The 11,217-nt window shown below is 33.4% G+C and overlaps 1 long non-coding RNA gene across 1 annotated transcript; it reads right to left on the bottom strand.

Moving 5' to 3' along the window:
- Positions 1-3,841: 3,841 nt before the first annotated feature.
- Positions 3,842-4,972, bottom strand: LOC126880107 (uncharacterized). The gene is made up of 2 exons (XR_007696415.1): positions 4,470-4,972; positions 3,842-4,171 (listed from the first exon to the last, which is right to left on the bottom strand). It is a non-coding gene; the product is annotated as an uncharacterized LOC126880107 (long non-coding RNA).
- Between the last annotated feature and the right edge of the window lie 6,245 nt (positions 4,973-11,217).

Genomic DNA, 11,217 nt, shown 5'->3' with positions numbered 1-11,217 from the left:
CACGGTTTTTCTCCGTTATTGACGAATGTGTAGCGAGTAACGTGGCTTTGTAGACAAATCTGTGACACAAAGAGGTGTCTTTTGTCGTTCATCGTCTTTTATGAAGACTTTGAAATTTACATTTTCGCGTCCGCTACGGAAAAGATTTCTTCTGCATACCAGAGAAATCTTTTCGTTTGATTCATATAGATGTCGTACCAAGTGTACTGAAGTCTGGTTATTTTATTATTACCAGAAAGGCCAAAAGCATTTTGTCACACCTCGACCATCCACCTAGATGTTCCTGACGAGAGCTTGACATGAGCTCGAAACACGTCGTGTAGAATATCGGTGGTGGTCGAAGTGAAATAAAATGCAATCGCCGTTTCCTTTCATATCACGGTTTTTCTCCGTTATTGACGAATGTGTAGCGAATAACGTGGCTTTGTAGACAAATCTGTGACACAAAGAGGTGTCTTTTGTCGTTCATCGTCTTTTATGAAGACTTTGAAATTTACATTTTCGCGTCCGCTACGGAAAAGATTTCTTCTGCATACCAGAGAAATCTTTTCGTTTGATTCATATATATATATATATATATATATATATAGTCTTTTGAGTCCCTTTTACTTTTCAGTGTCGGGACTGGCACATCCTTTCACGCGTGTACAAATGTTGACCATTGTTTCTTATTGTATGCTAATCGGCTTGCTTCTGCTATTGTTTTCCCCTTCCTTTGGATGATTTTAGCGACTACTGTATCCCAATCTTCTCTAGGTCTTCCTCTACTTCTTTTCTTTTGTATCCTGGCTTCCCATATTTTCTTCACCGTTATGTTGTCTTTCATTCATTTCATGTGTCCCCACCAACTTAGTTGTTTTTCTTCAATATACTCAAGTACAGATTTCGTCTTAAGATCTGTGCGTATATCTGTGCTTCTTATTTTGTCACTCCTCTAACTCTTCGTGAATACTTCATTTCTAGGGCTTACTAAACTACTAAAATAAACAAAAATGTTGTTGCTAAGTAAAAAAATTCTTCTAATAATTTATTAAATCTGACTCATTTATATTGGCAATTCAGACGTATATTACATATTTTAAAGTAGAAGCCTTAAAAATGATATCGCCAATATTTATGAGTTGCGTTCCTGGGACGACTTTACTAAAAGATAGTTCATTCATACATACGATGTCGGGATAGTATCACGAGGTTTTCTCCTGGTTTTCCCTCGTGATTTACTATGGAATCTCTAACGCGAGAATTTTACTCTCATCGTTGCATTTGGTTGTCTTTTTAAAGACAGATCACATGCTATGATTTGTTTGTGATGGATATTCTTGAGTTAGGATTGATTTCATTTAATCGAATGAACTATCTTTTAGTAAAGTTGTCCCGGGAACACAACTCATAAATATTGGCGATATCATTTTAAAGTCTTCTACTTTAAAATGTATAATATACGTCTGAATTGCCAATATAAATGAGTCAGATTAAATAAATTATTAGAAGAATTTTTTTACTTAGCAACAATATTTTTGTTTATTTTAGTAGTATTTTGTATTTTGACAACGAAACCCGATTTGGGCTTCGAAATGTTAATAAAATCATTTTTTTTTTGGTAAAATTGTGGCTTATTTCCCATTGAAAATAGTTGATTATAAAGATGCTACAAGGAAATAGCTTCAGAACAACATTCTTTTGTATTTTTTGGGTCATTCTAAGCAAAAAAAGTTGGTACAAGTTTTTTCGTAACTGCATAGTTTTCGAGATCGACGCGGTTAAACTTAAAAAAAAAATCGAAAAATTGCAATTTTTGAACCCGAATAACTTTTGATTAAAAATAAAATATCAATTCAGCTTGCAGCATTTGAAAGTTCAAATAAAATTATACCCTGTTGGATTATTTGCATTCCTAAAAATGAATTTTTTTTATTGTTAAACAAAGCTATAAACAAACAGTATTTGAACGTTTTGTCGCATGTCCGCACCGCGCCAAGGATTAAAACTGAACGGAACCGACTAGGTAGGACTTCCTTGGCGCGGTGCGGACATGCGACAAAACGTTCAAACACTGTTTGTTTATAGCTTTGTTTAACAATAAAAAAATTAATTTTTAGGACTGCAAATAATCCAACAGGGTATAATTTGACATAAACTTTTTTGAAAAACTTGTAAGAACATTTTTTGCTTAGAATGACCCAAAAAATACAAAAAAAGTTTTGTTTTGTGAAAAATCACTTTTGATCTGCCGTTAACATAGGGGGGGGGGAGTGGGTAACAAGGCGCCATCGCACCTTCGGCCAAGATTCAGTTTTTCATTGTTCAAGGTCTCAGGTAAAAGAATCCGAACATAGTTGCCGGTCCTCAGTTTTTGTATATTCAAGTGCTTCCAGGGCCTGAACTATGGGTCCAGAGCCGGCCGTGGGAGTGCCAAAAAGCACCGTCCGCGGAGTGCCAAAATTCACCTCCAAATATCTGGTGAAAACAATATCGAAACCGAAAATATCGCAATCAACCGGGGCCTGTTTCAAGGAGACTCGTTGAGTCCATTGTGGTTCTGTTTAGCTTTGAACCCCCTTTCCCAGATATTAAACTCCACTGACTCAGGTTTTAGTATTAAAAACAATAATACTGTGGTAGCGAAACTAATCATCTGTTGTATATGGATGATTTGAAATTAATGGCTTCCACTCGAGAACACCTAGAAGAGATGCTAAAAACTGTAGAAACATTCTCTAATGATATTAGTATGCAGTTTGGTCTAGACAAGTGTGTTTTGAATATAGTCGGAGGAAAGGTACAGCCCGGTGGCAAGGTACAGATATGCAAAATAGCCAGAACATCGAGGCCATGGGCGATAACGATATTATGTACAAATATCTTGGAGTAAAGCAGGCGCGGAAAATTGACCATAAGCAAATGAAAACTGAGATAAATACTGAGTTTATAAGAAGGGTAAAACAGCTGCTTCTTTCACAGCTTAACAGTAAAAATTTTTTTTAAGGCACTAAACACCTACGCTTGTTCCGGGCTTAGCTATTCATTTGGTATTGTTAAGTGGACAAAAACGGATATAGAAAATCTTCAGCGAAAAGTACGAACACACCTCACAAAGGTACAAAAACACCACCCTAAAAGTGCAGTAGAACGAACGACATTACCCCGGTATTTAGGAGGAAGAGGACTTATGGATATAGGTGAGCAATTAGATAAACAGATTGCTAATTTAAGAACTTACTTTCAGATGCAGGCTGAGACATCTACTCTACACCGCGCAATTTGCGCAGTAGATGACACAACACCGATCAAACTGAGGGAACCAGAAATACGCATAAACCACCTTACTAAGGACGAAAAACTGCGCACCTGGATGGGTAAATCTCTGCACGGGCGACATCCCAATGAGGTCAGCCAAGACTATGTCGACAATATAGCGTCGAACTTTTGGTTAACATCAGGAAAGGTGTTCCCTGAAACGGAGGATTCATTACTGGCCATTCAGGATCAGGTTATACCAACCAGAAATTACCTGAAATATACCGTCAAAGACCCTCAGGTTCAAAACGACAGATATGTGAAGCCCAAGAAACCAGTATATGGATGGAAACTACAAGCTATACTGGGACCGCACTGTGCTCACAGACCAAACAGTGGCACATAATAGACCAGATCTCGTACTAGTTTGAGGCGATAAACTACCCCAGATAATTGAAAAAATACTCGAGAATAATATTTCAATCAACTATGATAGCTATCGTCTACCCTAGACTAGCTCAATCTCCCAAGTTGTGAGTCCACCTTGTCCTAATCAAAAACATGAACAATGAAAATGCAGAATGGAGCAAATAAAACAATAATATTTAACTAATCATGTTTATTTTTCATAAAAGACATAATTAAAGTATCAAAAAAAATAATTTACAAGACCTTGCCGAAACTTTACAGATCAGAGATTATACTTATCGATGGCACTTGGTATCTGTCTGCGGGTTCTTGGTGTCTTGCTGTTGTTCTGCAACGGGCTCTGGCGACGTGGATGTTCTGGCCACCAGGCCTACAGGTGTTGGATGGTTGTTAGGAGTCTAGTTACTGCTGCATTGATGTATCGCCGGCGACATTAGGGGCTCCAGTTTCGGGGAGTCTCCCACGAGGTGAAGGGTTGATCAGTTTTTGCAATATGTCCAGAAAACTAGAATACATACAGGTACATTAGACACCAAGAATAAATGAAAGATATCCTTGCCATTCCAAGAAATAATCCAGAAATGTTGCAGAAAGGCAAGGTTATACAAAATGAATAGTATTAAATAATGTTAGTAGTTAAATAGTTGTGGATTACTACACACATATGAAGATAATAGATAATATAAAAATTTTACCATGTGGTACAACAATAAAAAGTACGAAAAGTAAGGTTAGATAGGAACATAAAAAAGATTACGGATATAGGCTTAGAAAAATGTGTACATTTATATTTAAACACTTACCCCAATTAAGAACGTCTGTTTGAAAATGTGGCTATGAGGCCAGACATTGCCTTAAGTAGATTTTAGAATTTAATGAAAAAATATTCTTCATTTTGACAAAGAGAAAGGGTTTGACTTGACATTGACAGAGTTCGTGAGTGGGGGCTTAAAATTTGAAACGAGAGACGACAGTGCAAAGGTGGCTATGACAGTGCGAAGTCACTGTCATGAACCACAGAACGATTGAATAAGAATGTGAATTCTGAGATAGAACAAGAATGTTGAGATATGCCTATAAATACCGAAAGAGGGCGCCAACCAATTTTTAACGGGAAAAAAGGTAAAACAAATAGAAGAGGATTATTATTAAAGAATTATTAAAGAAAATAGAATAAAATAATTATTTGAAAATAAAATAGCAAAGATGTGACGTTTGTAACGTTACACACTCCTACCACCCATCAGAAAAATTTTGAACACAGCTGAGAAATTTTTCTCAAAGAAAACAAGAACAAAAAGTTCTAACCAGGAATAAATGTATGTAGTAGTAATCGTTAAGAACAAATCAAAAATAAATACTCATTATAAATTTATTAAGTTAATGAATATATTGAATTGAAATTATGAATCATAAAAAGTTTTAAAGTATAAAGATAATTTTCAGATGTTACTCTGGGGAAAATAAAAAACATTACCCAATGAATTCTAGTATTCATCACACTAAAATTAGTAATTTATAATTAATAATGACTACAGAGGATATCTCTGGAGAGAAAAAAAAATAAATAAAAAATTATTCAATGAATTTTAGTATTCATTAAACTGAAATTAAATAAGGTACTGTTATAACGTAACCAGTAAAATGGTACAGTATGTTTTTTTAAAAATAAAATTTAATAATTAATATAATATACAGTTTTTGAGGGAAACGCTCAGGGGAATATTCAATTATCCAACATTGAATATTACCCAATGGATTTTAGTATCCATCAAACTAAAAATATTGGAGGGATAAATTTAAATTAATCGGGTATCTGGAGACCTTGGTACTGTACATGGACCATACCAAAGGAGCGATTGAAACCATGTTGGCACGAACGCAGTAGCCCATAACCCACGGTTAAACCACGACAGCGCTCCTCAGAGACGATAATTCTATGGTGCCATGGACCCCCCGACGCCATACCCTGGAGACCATCTACCATTGAAGGAAGATCCAGTGGTACGAATGTACATCTGCACCAAAGCTCAGGCCCACAAAAAAAAATAATAACAAAGGGGACAATGCATCTGGCATATTCAGATATGCATTGTTGAAGAATTCTGTCTTCGGAAATTCTTCTTCGGAAGTACAACGACTTCCTTTGCAAGACAACATACTATACACATAGTATGAAGTCTAATTTATAATTATTAAAGTCAAATCAAATAAGTATATACGTTAAAGGCAAATACATAAAGTAAGGCAAATATATAAAATAGAGATAATATCGCAAATAAAGGAATAGTCAAAATGAAGACTGTCAAAAGAAAATGTTGAATGAATCTCAAAATATATACCAAGTACTCTGAATAGGTTGAGTACCTAAAGTCAGGTAATAATAATAATAATCACATAACAACATGAGTAAAAGCATATAAATAATAAAATGCAAATGTAATTATTGATAAACACCTCAAAAAAAATGTACTAACTGTACTGATATGTCAAATATGACTAAGTTCTACACAAAAGAGCAGGGGCGTCATTTGGGCGTCCAGGGGGGGGCATTTGCCCCCCCCTGGCCCTAAAAAATGACTGAAATTTACAAAAAATACATCAATATTCATCATAACATCATATATAATGTATTGTATATATAGTGCTTGCCCCCCCCAAACAAAATTTCAAATGACGCTCCTGCAAAAGAGTTACAGTAACTGCATAAAACAAGGCCTTAAAGACTAAAAGTAGGTTAGTAATGAAAGAAAGATAATGATACATAATAAATGTTATTCTCACTAAATATAAACCAGGGATCTACACAAAAGAGTAAAATACTGCATAAATATAGTTTACAAAAAATAGAAGAAAACAAGTGAAAGTAGGTATACTACAATCATACTTCAAAGCGCCACAATCCTACACCAGATTTCTAAAAGTAGATATGCATAGAATTGTTTTAACTCCAAAAGAAATAAGAAAAAACTCATCATCCTTAAAAAAATATAAACAGGTTTAACTGTATATCAACTGTCTCGAAGACAAAAAAAAAGGAACACAGATTCATATGATCTGGCCCATAATATCCTCAGAATATCATGTATCCTAGGAAAATAAAAACACTAGGTGTCTATGCAGCAACATATATGCCATAAACAACTTACAAGTGCCGGATGAGGCTTTTAATTGTATCAAAATCAAAAAAATTACCCAAGGTAAAATAATACCAATTTAAACAAGGGTATTGTCAAATGAAAAAGGTTAATATGTTTATCATAATCAGACAAAATGCTATAATATAAAGATATACAATAAGAAATATTGCTTTACCATATTAAACAAAATTATTGAGACTCATCATCACTAGAATCAGTAACATTCAACTTAATATCTTGCACATGAAAATTGCCAAGGTCTTTACCATCTAGATCCTTAAGATTATATACCAAAGGAGATAAAACTTTATTTATAATACATGGAATAAATTTGGGAGCTAATTTAGCAGAAAAATCATCCACAGCTTTTGAAAGAATGGTATTCTTCTTCCAGACTTTATCACCTACATGAAATCTTACATCACGTCTACGAAGATTGTAGCGTTTAGTGTTGATATTGTAAGAGTGACGTATTCTTTTCTGAACTTCATCAAAGATAGGAGACATATTCTCTAAAGGCTTGGGATCGAACAATTTATTATTGATGTTAACAATATTATTAGATGTTTCTTTAATAGCACCAAAGAATGAACCATCAACAGGAATGTTTCTAGCAAACGTCAAAAATGAAGGAGAAAATTGAGTTACTTCATGTTTAGCTAGACGAATGGCTTGGGCTATTTTAAAAATTTCCTTGTCCCAATCTTTATGATCGTCTTGGATGAAAGATCTGATTGCAGTAACAATCGTTTTATTAACTCGTTCAGTAGGGTTAATCTGAGGGAAGTATCTAGCATTATACCAAATTTTTTGTACCTTGTATTTTTCCATCAAAGTTCTAAAATCATTGGAAACAAATTGTTTTCCATTATCAACTGCAAAGATTTGCGGTACACCAAAAATTAGAAAAACTTGATTTTCAATAAACTTGACAAAAGCTTTAGAAGTAGCATTAGCCAAAGGATGTACAAACATAAACTTTGTAAACCAGTCAACAACAACTAAAAGAAAACGATTTCCACTTTTAGATCTAGGATACGGACCAAGTAAATCAGCAGATAAAAATTGAAAAGGAAAATTAATATCACGATATTGTCCCATAAAACCAGCTGGAGGTAAGTTACTAGGCTTACAAGAAGCACAAACTTTACATTTATGAACATAGTTCACAACAAAAGATCTCATTTTAGGCCAGTAATAAAGTTCTGATATCCTAGAAAGGGTTTTAAAGACACCTAAATGAGCAGCTGTAGGATCATCATGATACATATGTAAAATTTCCTTCCTATGTGGAGCAGGAACAAAAATTTTCCATTCTGGAGTAGATTCAGAAAATTTAGATTTAGAAAAAACATGTTTATAAAGAACATTATCTTGAACCTTAAAAGCAGGATGTAAATCAGGATTATCTGTAACTTTTGCTATCATATTTTTATACCAAGCATCTGTCTTTAAATCAGACAAATTTAATAGAGAAACTTGAGATGCTTCAGGAATTCTTGAAAGAGAGTCAGCTACTACATTCAAAGAACCACTACGATGAACAACAGTAAATTTGTGACAAGACAGTTTCATTATCCATCTAGCAATTCTAGGAGAAGGATTCTTCATGTTATATAACCACTGCAATGAGGAGTGATCTGTAATCACACTAAAGTCATCACTACCCTCAATATAGCATCTAAATTTTTCAATTGAAAGCAAAATTGCTAATAATTCTTTCTCAGTAGTTGTGTACTTTCGCTGAGCTCTAGTTAAAGTTTTGCTGAAGTAAGCAATAGGATGTTCTAATCCATCATCCTTTTGAAATAAAACACCACCCACACCAGTGTCACTTGCATCACAAGCAAGATAGAAATGCTTGGAAAAATCAGGACTTGCAAGAACAGGAGCTGTTGTAAGAACCTGTTTAATTTTATGAAAAGCTTCATCAGCTTCAGGAGTCCAAGTAATAGGTTGACCTTTCTTCCTGCCTTTCAATAAGTCAGAAATGGGACTGCAAATAGTAGCAAAATTGTTTAAAAACCTACGGTAATAACCAATTAAGCCAATCAACCTACGTATCTGGGTTGTATTTGTGGGTACAGGATATTCCAAAATAGACTGGACCTTACCAGGATCAGTTCTTAACCCTTGATCATCCACTACAAATCCAAGGAATTGCAATGAAGATCTGCAAAACTGGCATTTCTCAAAATTGACAGTGAGATTTGCATCTTTCAAACGTTTGAATAGCATCTTCAAAGTTTTGACATGAGTATCAAAATCTGGAGTTACAACGATAATATCATCAAGATAATAAAAAACATAAGGTTCTAATAAAGGACCTATAACAGAGTCCATGACTCTACACATAGCTTGTGCGCTATTATTAAGACCGAAAGGTAAAACATTAAAACAAAATAAACCTCTATTTTGCACAGAAAAAGCAGTTTTCAATTTGGATTCTTCATCTAAAGGAATTTGATAAAAAGCCTGTTTAAGATCAATAGAAGATATGAACTTAGCATCTCTTACTGTAGAAATAATTGTGTCAATTAAAGGCATAGGATAACTATCAGGAACTGTAATTGAATTAAGTTTCCTACCATCAAAGCAAACTCGATGTGAACCATCTTTCTTTGGTACGAGCCACAATGGCGAAGACCACGGTGTACTAATAGTTAAGGGCTCTATAACTTTGAGTTTAAGCATCTCATCAACTCCAGCATTCAAAACCTTCTGCATAGCAGGAGATAATGGATACTGTCTCTGTTTAATAGGTTTAGCATTGCCAGTATCTATATGATGTGTATACAGATGAGTTCTGCCAATAGAATCTGTAGGACCTATTTCTTTAAAAAGTTTAACAACAGAATTAAGTTGACATTGCTGAATATCAGAAAGATTTTCAGAACTAATGATAGTATTAACTACACAAGTAGAAAAATTTGTTGCCGTAAAAGAAAAATCAGAGAAGTCCAAAGAGAGTTGAAACGACTGAATAAAATCCATACCTAATATCATTTTATGTGAAATAGAAGGAACTACTAACACTTTAAGTGATTGAGTTTTATTCAATAAAGTAACAGGTAACCAAACATATCCTAAAGTACTCTGTATGTTTCCATCAGCAGTAGTGAGTTGAATTGAAACATCATAATTAAGATTTAAATTAAGCTTTTTAAGTAAAAATAAGGAAGGAGAACCAATTATGCTGACATTACTACCACTATCAAGGAGTGCAGAAATTGTTTCATTACCTATAGAAACAGAAATATATGGTCTATTATCATTAGAGACTGGAAAATATGCACTAAAAAATGTCTAAAATATGCATGCAATATGCATTTTAAAACAAGCTGAATATGCACAATTAACATGCAAATATGCATTTATATATGCACTTATTTTTATATGAATAATTTTATGGTTTACGTTAAATACATAAATAAATAAAAAATAATAAAAATAAATAAATAGGTTTGAATTTAAACCAAATTGTATTATTATTTCTTAATATATTTTTTTAACTTCAGGTTTTGTGACAAATAAAACGGCAAAATATTTTATTTTGACCACAAGATAAATAAGAGTACAATAAAATAAATGTACATATTTTTATTGTTACAATATTGATTCATATTTTCTAAACTAATATTATAAAAAGAGTACAATAAAACAAATTTACATATTTTTATTGTTACAATAAATAATCATATATTGATTCATATTTTCTAAACTAATATTATGTCTTCTATCTGTTAATATTTGTTTATAGGCAGAAAAAGATCTCTCAACGTCACAAGATGTAATTGGGGCATATTTAAACTTTGCTATTAGAGACGGATCCATATTAATATTTTCATCGAAGTTTCCAAAATTGATTATATTATTTATTGAACGCAATAAAGTGAAACCCTCATTTTTGTTTAAAACGTCATCAAGTTTATCTTTAATTTTTACTCCAATTTCCCCATTCAGATTTGTTATTTTCTGTTTAACCGAATCAACAATAGACATACTATTGTGAAGACATAAATTTTGAGCCTCTAATTTTGTAATTGAACTTTCAATGATATCGAAATTCGATTTTATATACAACAATTGATTTTTAATAGACTTTTCTTTAAAAATATTTTGACAGTTATCAATAGCGGTACAAGTCGGATCAAAACTTGAAATAACGCTTTTGATGTCGTCGTAGTGTTCAGATAAAAATATAGCACTTTTAAGCCAAGTTCCCCATCTGGTTAATACTGGTTCTGGTGGTAAAGGAATATCGGGAAGCATCTCCCTATATACCTGTACACGTAGTGGTGCTTTCAGAAATACTTTTTTTACATTATTTATTAAGGTGTTTACATTGGGAAATTCAATTCTAACTTTCTCTGCAACTCTGTTTAGGCCGTGCGCCAAACATGTACAGTGA

Source organism: Diabrotica virgifera, chromosome 1 (assembly GCF_917563875.1).
Source record: "Diabrotica virgifera virgifera chromosome 1, PGI_DIABVI_V3a".
NCBI classification, from domain to species: domain Eukaryota; kingdom Metazoa; phylum Arthropoda; class Insecta; order Coleoptera; family Chrysomelidae; genus Diabrotica; species Diabrotica virgifera.
Note: the sequence above shows the minus strand (reverse complement) of the source record. Positions and strands in the feature narration are given on the sequence as shown.